This window comes from Trematomus bernacchii, unplaced genomic scaffold (genome assembly GCF_902827165.1).
Source record: "Trematomus bernacchii unplaced genomic scaffold, fTreBer1.1, whole genome shotgun sequence".
NCBI lineage: Eukaryota > Metazoa > Chordata > Actinopteri > Perciformes > Nototheniidae > Trematomus > Trematomus bernacchii.
The window spans coordinates 19,583,925-19,595,584 of record NW_022987714.1 but is presented as its reverse complement, the minus strand read 5'-3'; positions in this window follow the sequence as shown (position 1 = coordinate 19,595,584).

Sequence of the window (11,660 nt, the reverse complement as noted above, 5' to 3'; positions counted from 1 at the left end):
AAAGAGTAGCAGCAGCTCTGGCAAAGACAATAGGTCCTAGCATGCAAGCACAGAGCGATAATATGATAAGGGCTATTAAACTGACCCTTTTTGGGAATGGGATTTTCCGTTACACAACAGAAGACTCAATTCAGGCCTTAAAGAACGCTTTACAAACAAGTCAGGGAGTTTAATGTGTTGCTATGTTGCTCATGTGGGGGCTTACACTTTTGGGAAGAGATCTCCACTTTCTCTGCTCCTGAGGTGCTGCAGACTCAAAGCAGCATACAGGGTCAAAGACAGGCGTGACCTCTGGAGAGGAAGAAAATCTAAATCTGAACAGACCACAGAGCCCATTAAAAGGTTTTATGGCCTCTACACTGAGAGGAAGATCTGGAGATTGTAAGGAACTCTCCCTAAATATCCACCCCCACACCATTGAGGGGAAGAGTGTGCCTCTCACCAATAAACGAATCATCTCTTAACCAAGTCAGATTTCAAAATAGCCATACCTCAAGTTGTTAAGAAAAGAGGGAGATTCAAAAAAGTTATCAATAATTGCCCAGTATATTAAATAAATACAAACAGACACGTATCAATATAAGTCAGATAATGTAGACGAGGTCAATCATGGAAGAAGGCTGACATTTAATGCCTGATATATAAGTAATAGTAATAATAAATATATAGCTGATATTAAATAACTGATGTATAAGGCTCGATATTTCTGAAAATAGGAACACCGTTAACGGCGTTCTATTTCAGTAAAAGGAGGAAAAGGATGGGATATACATCAGACAATATGTATGTGAGATTATTACGTTTTTAGGAGAAATTTATCAATTTAAAATACTAGTTATGGTATTTTTTGTTTTGTTTGATTTGTTGCTTTTAAGAGAAATTGATACAGTTAAAATAATCTAGCTTTGGTTATTTTTTGTTTTGTTAGTTTGTTCCTTTTTGTTTTATTTTTATTTTTGTTCTATTTTTTAATTTAATTTTTAATTTTTAATTTTTAATTTTTAATTTTAATTTTTTATTTTTTATTTTTGTTTATTATTTTCTGCATAGTCTCTTGTCCACACTCCAGTCTAGTTGGTGCCGCCAATAAACACTAAAGAAGTAGAAAAGATGATTTCAAAACCATATTTCCAGCAACTTAAGGGCTTGGTATGAGACTTCTCCACACAGGCTGCTGACGTCAAAAGGGGGACCCGAGAAACACAAGGCCAACACAGCAGATTACGTCTGGTTGGAGGGGACCTCCCATGCCGTTCGCCTAGATGGAAAGGGAGACAACTGGTACCACTAGAGCCAGTGTGCGGTCGGGAAAAACACCTGCGAGGACCCTGGACGACATCAGGACAGAGTTGGCCCTCGTCGCGAGGACCCTGGACGACATCAGAACAGATCTGGCTCTCGTCAAGGCAGTCGACCCAGGAGGCGCCATCAGCGGGCCGGAGGAGGAGGATCAGGACATCTCTCCAGCAGTCGACCCAGGAGGCGCCATCAGCAGTCCGGAGGAGGAGGATCGGGAGGACATCTCTCCAACAGTCGACCCGGAAGCCGCCATCAGCGGGCCGGGGGAGAACAATCAGGCCACATCTCTCTAGCAGGCACCCCAGAAGCCGCCGTCAGCGGGCTGGGGGGACGAAGATATGGCAAACCAAGACGGCACAGGGAACTCCATTTCCCGCTGAAACAGGTTGATATAGCCGGTGTGGAACTTTGTCTGAACAATCAATTTTTTTTTGAGGAACTTTCAACTTTATTTTTATATCCCATAATGTAAGGGATTTGTATTTTTTTTATTCTACAGAACTATGTGTTACCAAAAGAGGGAAAAGTATGATAATGTCTTTTCTGATTTCTGTGGCTACTTTTATTGCCATTTTGGTGACATGTGGTTGTTGTTGTGTGCCTTGTATCTGCTCATTGTGTGTTAAGACTCATCAGTTCCACCATTGAGGGAAGAGTAAAGATGACTCAGCTGACAAGGACTTTGCTTTTTAGACATATTTTATTCTCCCTCCACTGTCATAATAAGTTGTTGTTGTGGACTGTTCCTAAAGGTTTAAAGTGCTCTATATCCCAACTTCTGATGGGTTTATATAAATGTTGGGACAGACACAGTAAGAAGAAAATTGACAGTGGTAATGTTTCAAATGCTATATGTTGATCTCGTGAGGTGAGATCAAAAGAGGGATTGAAGGAAAAAGATATGATTCTACACTGTATTGAAGTAAACATGTATTGTTTGAACGGGTTTTGATAATCACTTAGAAAAAGAATGTTATTCTCACTTTTAAACTCACTGATCCAGAGATTCTGTGTTTCACACACCAACATTGGCTGTTATCATCTCTAAGAGCCAGATGCTGTTTCTAAGTCGTTAAAGACATCGTAAAATAGGAAAAGATCCCCTGGGAAAGGAATGTAGAGTAAGATAAGGTAAAGATAAACATTGACTTTTGACCTGGGGTGGCTTGGGATCTCACATGCTGGGCAGACCTCTGATTGAACCCGGCCAGAAGCGAATCCAGCCAATCAGGACACTTGGGGGAGGTTAGCAGTTTAAACAGCTCCTCCCCAGGGGTTCTCTGATTCGCTTGGGAGAAAAGTGGGAAGGAAGAATCGACAAATCTCCGCCCCAAAGACAGATAGAAATACTGACGTTTGTGTGTGTAAAATTGCTTTTGGGTTTGGTGAGTGGTTGACTCCGTTAAACTGTGTCCGCATCGCATCATTGACAGAAGGCACTCTCTTCTCGTTCGATGGGTGGTTTGATCCCGATACATTTTAGCCGCATCGCATCACGAATCTAAAAGCCCGGAGTACTCGAGTACTCTGTATAACTTGTATAGGTGTTTGGTTTCCTACTAGAAGTAAACTCAGATAATTTGTTATAACTTTGATTCCGGTGTTTTCAATTCCTTTCTTAATTTAATAGAGATCCAGCCTCATCCAACGAACGGCGCGTAGCAGAGGTATTCTACTCCAACAATATGTACGTAATCTGCGCGACTTGCGCGTCCACATCTTCACGTGCAGTGCTGCATAAACATGGCAGAGTCAGCGATAACTTTCGAGGGGTGGAGGTATGCCCATTATTTTGAGTTCGTCCGAAGAATAGACAGGAATGTGACGGTAAGGTGCAAACTGTGTCCAGGCCAGAAGCTGTTATCCACTGCTGCAAACACCACGTCAAACCTCAACAAACACCTGCAAAGAACACATGCTAAGGTGAAGCTAATAGCTAAGGACCCCCGAACCCAGAGTGAGGATGTTGTGAGTCGCCGCCGCCGACCGAATCAGCACAAATTAGAATTTGGAGGACCGGTAACCAAAGCAGAGATGGACAGGCTTGAAGCATCCTTCATAGTAGAGGTAATGTTGCCCATTTGCACAGTGGAATCACCATCGCATCGTTCAGAGATATACTGCGCAAAATACAGATAGCAGGAGACAGAGGACAGCCATAGTCAGAGCTATCTGGATCAGTCTTATGCGACAATGGAAACTGAACTAAAGAGAACATTTGAAACTTTAGCAGTCTGCGTGATCTGCCTGTAGGGAGGGGCGGGCCGGCCCTGCGAGTAAAGTAACGAGTAAAGTAACGAGTAAAGTAACGAGTTACTTTATGTAGAGAGTAACGAAGTAGTATATATTACTTTTTTTTAAAGTAATATGTAATATGTAATATATTACTTTTTTTTAGTAACGACCCCATCTCTGGTGATGAGCAAAACCATGTCACTTGGCCCAGGTGGTTTCCACAGAACGGACAAAACATGTTTAAAGACCATAAACACACTCGTACCGTCCCCATAGGTAGCGGCGGTCTATCCGCCAAAACAAACTTAAGTTTGTGTCAATCACTTGCACGTCACTTCTGGTATGATGGGCATTCCCTTTCCGGTTTGATTCTCTAGTTTGTTAAAGTGTTTCGGCAAATGTTAAAGTGTTTCGGGAAATGTTAAAGTGTTTCGGCAAATGTTAACCTGTTTAGCCCTGAGCCTGTTTTTCAGGTCTCAGGCTCGAAAATGACCATATCTTCCCTTCTAAAAGGGTTAAATTAATAATCTTTTTCCTCAAAGTAATGATAACCCTGTGAGTTGGATGTAGAAGAGTCAGAACAATATAGATGTTTTTTATTTTAATGAAAATTCAGATTGAACATAGTAAAAAACTGTAAATTATAGTGTCCGTCCAAAAATTATTTTTTACTTATAGTGAAAACTACCCTTGGATGATGGTAAGGTAGACTAAAAGCTTTAGGAATCCAAAGTACAACATATAATAAATACCCTGTATCAAGCTTGATGTAAAACAAGTGACATTTGACCTTTTTAGAGAGGTTTAGCAAAATAAACTCCACCTCTGAGGTGATTTGGGTGGAAATGGGGGTTTTACCGTTTCTCTGGAACCCATTGGTCGATTTTGGTGATTGACATCTCTTTCTGACCGTTAGAGCCAATAGAATCGAAGGGGAATCTCACCACTCACTAACATTGTACAACAAAAAGGTGGGGGCTTCGCGCATTCAGAATTGCATCAGAGCGAACCTATACTGTAGCTCTGACATCTAGAAACGGAAAAGCAGTTTTATTGCTCATGGATTATCAGAAATCATTTCAAAGGGACACAGACACATTGGATTATATATGGATTAACTTCAGCAGCGTTTTTATCGTTTTAATGCCATTGAAGACCACTTTGGACCAGACTACGACACAAGGTAAACCATGTTAGCATTTTTAGCTACCTAGCGCCACATGTTTTGATGTCTGTTTTTGTTTATAAAGTCGCGAGTTCGTATAATTGAGTGATAATGAGGGTACCCTTCAATTCTGTGTCACCTCACGATGTGAAACGATGTCATGGATGTGCAGAAAAGATAAATAATAAGGTTTTGAGAGTGAATTTCGGTGCAGTAATCTGTTAGCATTTTTCGCTCGTTGCTAATTCAGAGGCTCAGCGTTAGCATTGTGGGTTTTATTATTTTTTTTAAATAAAAATGATCAGTTAGATGAGTTTCTTCCCGTAACATGGATATAAAACATTCATAGTTTATTAAATGAACATGCCCTCAGACATAGGCGGCGCGTGAGGCTCAGGTTTGGGAAGGCTAAATCACTTTTTTTACTTGACGCTGCCCGCCTCCGGCGTGTATAGAAAAGAGATCAACTCAGTGAAAGCACCGCCTGCTGACCAATCAGAGCTCAGTGTGCGGAGTTTAAATCTATCAAGTCATATTACAGGATAAAGGAAATACAGTTTAAACTGCCGTATGCAGGGAAGACGCCGACGTGTCGCACTTATCATTCATATCACATCATCAATCAGATCATCGATCATATAATATCACAATATATCATATATTTCCTTATCTGATTCAGCTTCTCGAGCCGTATCTGGCCGTGCAACACTTACAGTGTCACATAGCCTACTGTATGCAGAAGTGTTATTTTAAGCAATACATTAAGTTGACGAAACACTCAACTCAAATGTAATTAAAGTCAGATCCACTCGTGTCTTAGATGGGGCAGTGATATCATAAAAATGTTGTACGCTTTCAAACACTCGGTAGTTCATTTATTTTTTAACCAGTTGTTATATATTCACCTTGCAGGTGACACTATGTGGCTTGTATCCTGGATTATATGTTTAAGTCATGGATGTTTAAAGTTCATATTTGTCTAATATTAGTTTACTTTTCATTAATGAAGTATGACGCTGCGCTAGTACACTTGTCCCTGTTTGTGATTGGTCAAATGTAGCTAACCCCGCCCCTTTCACGTGAACGCGCTCTCAACTGGAGAGAGAATTCCTGGCTTGATTTACCGAGTTGATAACCAGCGTCGTAGGACTGCTTAGCAAGATCTCGTTTTGTTAGGGTTAGTTAAGATAACTCAAACATATCCAGGGTCTGTTGAACTGTCTTCGTAGTGCACAGGGCACAGGTGGCTGCATAGCAGCGCTAATGTCAAAGACACAAACATTATACATTATATATTTATTTGCAGTGACACAAATATTTGGGAAGGCTTAGCCTTCCCTAGTCTACAGTACCCGCCGCCCCTGCCCTCAGACACTGTTTCCTGCAAGATGTTGCGGCAGTGCCCCGGTACCGGGGTCTCTCGGGCTTAACAGGTTAACCTCTTAAGGACGACGGTCCCCCCATTGGACCCCTCCCACCGTTTTGTTTTTTCGAGACAATGTCTCAGGGCTTCTTAACATTTATGAAACTATTAATGTGTAGCACCAGATTAACGGGAAGCATCTCAGCTAACTGAAGATATGAACCATTTTTACCAAAACAAAACACAAGGGTAATACCAAGCCTCTGAATTAGCACTAAGCGAAAAAATGCTAACGCACTTTAGCACACAACTCAAAATAATGATACCCTTATTACTTATCGTAGCTGCACATACAATATATCCGAGCTGAGACTCCACAGATGATATAGTTATAGTATCATCACTGAGCGATCCGAACTTGCGACAGGGGAAGCAAACACAGACATCACAACACGTACCTTTACGGAGCTTTTACGGGAGATCGTCTCACCGTAGCTGTCAATCTGATCAAAAGACGTGTTCAATGGCATTAAAACGAAAAAGAAAAAGGCTACAACTGTTGATCCATAGGTTAATAATGTATCTGTGCCTTTGAAAAAATTATTTATAATCCATAATTTCATTTTTTTATGTAAAAATCAGAGCGAAAAATTAGCTGCTAATGGTAGCCACCAGAGTGTATGCAGCTTCCGGTTTTGGTCACGCATCACTCTCACTCCTTATTTGTTAACGTGTTGGTGTGTATAGAACTTTCCCTCGATTCCATTGGCTCTTGCGGTTATAAAGAGATTTCATTCATCAAAATCGACCAAGGGGGGCCAGACATAGGTCAAATCCACCCAAATGACCCCAGAAGTGTTTTTTTTTTTGCTAAATCTCTCTAAAAAGGTCAAATTTCACTTGTTTTGCATCAATCTTGATACAGGGTACTTATTATATGTTGTACTTTGGATTCCTAAAGCTTTTAGTCTACTAACCCATCATCCAAGGGTAGTTTTCACTATAAGTAAAAAAGAATTTTTGGACGGATACTATAATTTAGTTTTTTACTATGTAAAATCTGAATTTTCTTTAAAATAAAAAACATCTATATTGATTCTGACTTTTTTACATCCAACTCACAGGTTTATCATTACTTTGAGAATAAAGATTATTAATTTAACCCTTTTAGAAGTGAAGATATGGTCATTTGTTCTGGGAATGTCATTTTCGAGCCTGAGACCTGAAAAACAGGTTAAAGTGTTTCGGGAAATGTTAAAGTGTTTCGCATCTTGTTAATTTGTTTTTGTTAATGTTAAATCGTTTTTACTTTGGTAAAAGTGTTTTGCTAATGTAATTTTGTTTTATAAAATCTAAATTTGTCTCAAGCTTTGTTAAAGTGTTTCACACTTTGTAATTGTCGATTGCACCTCTCAGCCACCGTACATGGAGTCCCCTTACAGGACCACTAACATGACTCGTCATTTCTGGCTTTTGTGAATATGTTACTCATTATGGGTTGAACTGGACTGTTTGGTTTCCAAAATATGTAACCCTACAGCTCTATAAACAGGTTTTATAACTTGAAATCAAAGTTCATAAAGCTCCATACATACCCTGGCCTGTAGTCCATTAAAACACCTTGAATGTCTTGGTGTATTTGTTGTCGGATGTTTGAAAGGTGTAAATAGACTCCGTCATAAACAGAAGGCAGAACACGCAGTGAGATTGAGGCAATATTTATTTTTCTTAAATAGTTCAAATCAAGGTTTTTATCGTGAGCTGTCCCCTCCTAGTTTGAAAATAAGATATGGAAAGATCTTCGGGCTTCTCTTCTCTTATTATTATTTTAAGTATTTTCTAAGGAGATGTTGCCAGATTAAAAGTAATTATAAACCAATGGTTGAAGTGAAACTAGGTATTCATTTACCAACATATGAAGTTAATATTGGCATCACAGCATGCCATTATAGCTGTAGTTCCAAGCTCAGCTGTGGGTACCAGGGTTTTTATGTCTTTTATGTTTTTATTTATAGATAGATAGTATATTTCAGCCCGGGGTTTGTTGCTGTGGTTGATGTGATCCCATCACCAGATCTCTGCAGCCGGCCTCCAGCATCGACCTGACCTCATGCTGCTCTTCAACCGAGTCGTTGCTCATGGGTGTGATTCTGTTGATCACTTTTCACTATTCCCACACACCCTGAGGATGGAGATCTAAAACAGGAAGTATTCAGATCAATGGCATGATGGAATGTGTCATCTTTGCTGATACAAGTCTGCATTTACCATTGCATAAAGGTACATTTATATTAACAACATCAAAAGTCACCAGTCTGGCCAGGCGGTTTGTTACTCCATTGTGGCAGATGAGGCATTTCCCCTGAAGGAGCACCTGATGAAGCCCTATCCGAACCGCAGGCTAGCTGTAGAGCAACGCATCTTCAACTACAGGCTGTCGCGGGCTCGGAGGGTGGTAGAAAATGCACAGAGAACTGTAGCGCATACATGGCGGGAGTTGTTGACCAGGAAGGACCCGATCATGGCACTGTCCCAGGAAGATGGAGACAAGACCCTGAACTACGGCAGGCCACCCTGCCACACACCACCAATAATCCAGCTCGAGCCAAGCAGCACAGGGATGAACTATGCCAATATTTTAACGGTGTCGGTGCAGTGCCTTTTCAGTGGGATAAGATATAGCAAATATGTCTAAAGAACTGTACAATGTCAACAATCGACTACAATACGATAAAAATAGTGTAAAAAAGAGTTTGCCAAATATGTCTAATGCTGTGTTATCAATGGCTGTAGTATCAAGGTAGGAAATAAAGTTTTGTATTGCCTATCCTGCTATTTGTGTTTATTCTTTTAATCACACAGCGATAATAAAAAATAAAAAATGTGCCTACATAACTGCCAGTAGCAGCCACACATTATTATTGGTTTAACTACTAACAGTATATTTTTAACACATTTTAAAATGACCATCTTGAACAGCTACAACGTTAAAATACTTCTAGGCAGATTGTGAAGGATAATGGGAGAAAGAATAGAGGGGCAGACAGAAACACTATCTGAATAATGGCCACTTCTTGCTAAATTTACATGACTTTCCCGACGCCTCAACATGTTGAATCGGCCGCGGAAGGTGTCCGGAGGTGTGAAAAGGTGCCGTAAAGAGACGACGGTGCGGGACACACAAACCTGAGTAGGGCGCCGCGAATGCCCGACTGCCTCTGACGGCCTCTGACGGCCTCTGACTCCCAAAATCAGACTGGTGTGTCCGGGCCTTTAGCCTGTTCCACAATTCTTCGTTTTCCGAGGCTAGGAAGGTGTGTTCCAGTGCGACTGTTGGCCGCAGGAGACGTGAGGCGACACAACAGCCGGGTCCGTCGGGACGTGTTCTTTGGTGTCAGATTGGTGTGTAGGGGCCTGAGGCGACACAACAGTCGTGTTCCGTCGGGACGTGTTCTTTGGTGTCAGTTTGGCCCCTTTGTGTTCGGTGCGGAGATCTCTCTCTCTCTTTCTCTCTCTCTCTCGTCTGTGGCGGGCATCTCGCTCACAGACTCGCTGCAGCGCGGTGCACAGAGATCCGCCGGTGGAGAACAGAGCATTCAAAAGTGATAATCTAATCAACAGAGCTCGATGTGGTCAATGCTCGTTTGCCATAAGTATTTTCGCGGAAACACGAGCAATCTGTCCATCAGCTGGCCAAAAGGCATCATATTCATACGGAGAAATGCACCGTTTTCCACTTCCTAAAGGCCCAGACACACCAGGCCGATATCGGCCGTCTTTGGTTGTCTGGCGAGGAAGCGTGCCCTGTCGCCCAAAGTCAATTTGGTGTGTCCCGAACCCTCGGCCGTGACACGCCTTATTTGGCCTTTCACGGTCATGTTGAATCGGCCGTGTGTCGGACACAAGCTATCGGGCCAAGAAACCACTCTGATCAGCTGTTCAGCTAGCAAATGAGAAGCGAAACGGAAGTGAGGGACGTAAACAAACGATTTAAGAAGGCACAGGACAGCAGCTAAACCCCAGCAGGTGATACTTAAAGACATCAAACATAGCCCTTAAATGTCCTCTCTTACCTCCCACACATAGCACATCTCTGATATCGGCGGGAGCTCTCTGCTGAGAGCTCCGTGATTTGTTTGGTCAAGTCCGGTTTTTCATCTCATCGGTTTATTTGTCAGTATAAAGTTGCAGGATTAGTCTCAAGTACCTCAACATTGTCCTTAAGTACAGTGTCTAAGTAAATGAGATACTGTCTACTGCTGTTCATTTACCTATTGTGAGTCGCCTCGGATAAAAGCATCACATGGAAATGTACATTTAGCAAGAAGTGGCCATTATTACATTACATACATTACTACATTGCTGACTCAATAAACTACACACCCGCCAGAACACTGCGATCATCAGATGCAGGTCTATTAACTGTGATGTTATAGTATGTCTGCACTTTATGTGCTCATTTCATCATTCATGTATTTTTATATTCTAAAACATGTTTTCGATGGACGAGAGTGAAAATGGAACGCACACGCTATTTGTTGTTTGTTTATATCACAGTCTGTTCTTCTTCTGTCTTCCGGTTGTTGCCTATTTTGAATGACGAATACACACTACCGCCGCCTGCTGGTAAGGAGAGTTATTGCCACTCACGCATGCGCAGTTCGTACGTGCTCGGCTGAAGTCTTTGCGGTGTGTTCCAGTGCGACACATGGCCAAGACACAGGAGAACTCGCCGATGCAACTGTCGGTGTCGGTGTCGGCGAGTTCTCTGGTGACGGCCTGGTGTGTCTGGGCCTTTAACTCAGGGTTCTGTTGCCCCAATTACGTGTAAGGTGGGACAAGTACTCAGATAAAAGTAGTATACTGCAGGGTAGCTTGTGAATTTACTCCAGGTGGAACTAAAGTCTGATTTAAGAGTTGATTATATTTCACATCATTAATCCAGATCTGTAAAGTAACTAAAGGTATTAAATACATGTAGGCTAGTGGAGTAAAAGTACATCATTTACCTCTGGACTATAGTGGAGCAGAATTACAAAGAAGCAAAAGTGGAACTACTTAAGTACCTCAATATAAGTACAGTACTTGAGTAAATCTACTTACTACCACCAATGCAGGTGTTTTATGTGTGCTAGCAGCCCATAATCCACACTATACATACAATTAATCAATGTGAATTCTGTTTCTAATTTGTTTAATTTTTCTCCTAAAAAATAACCTATCAAAATACTGTTAAAGAACCGGATCGATAAGCAGTAAGTACTTGTAATTGTTTCAATTAGGCCTCATTATTTCACAGTAGCACAGGGTCATCTGCCAATACAAGCACTTTTGTTCATGTTCAATCCATAATAAAATATAAAATTATAGTTGGATCTTTTTGTCTTGTTATTATTAGCAGAGAAAATGTAATGTTTGTACAACTATATACAATTAATTCTACCAATCTCGGTGGGAACCGGATTAGGGGGGGCTCGAAAATATTTCCAATTACACAAGGGGGGCCTGACTGAAAAAGGTTGGGAACCACTGGCTTAGCTAAAGGCTGCGAATGTTGGCGTGATGACGTTTAGTCGTCTATTTTAGGCACTTGTGGGC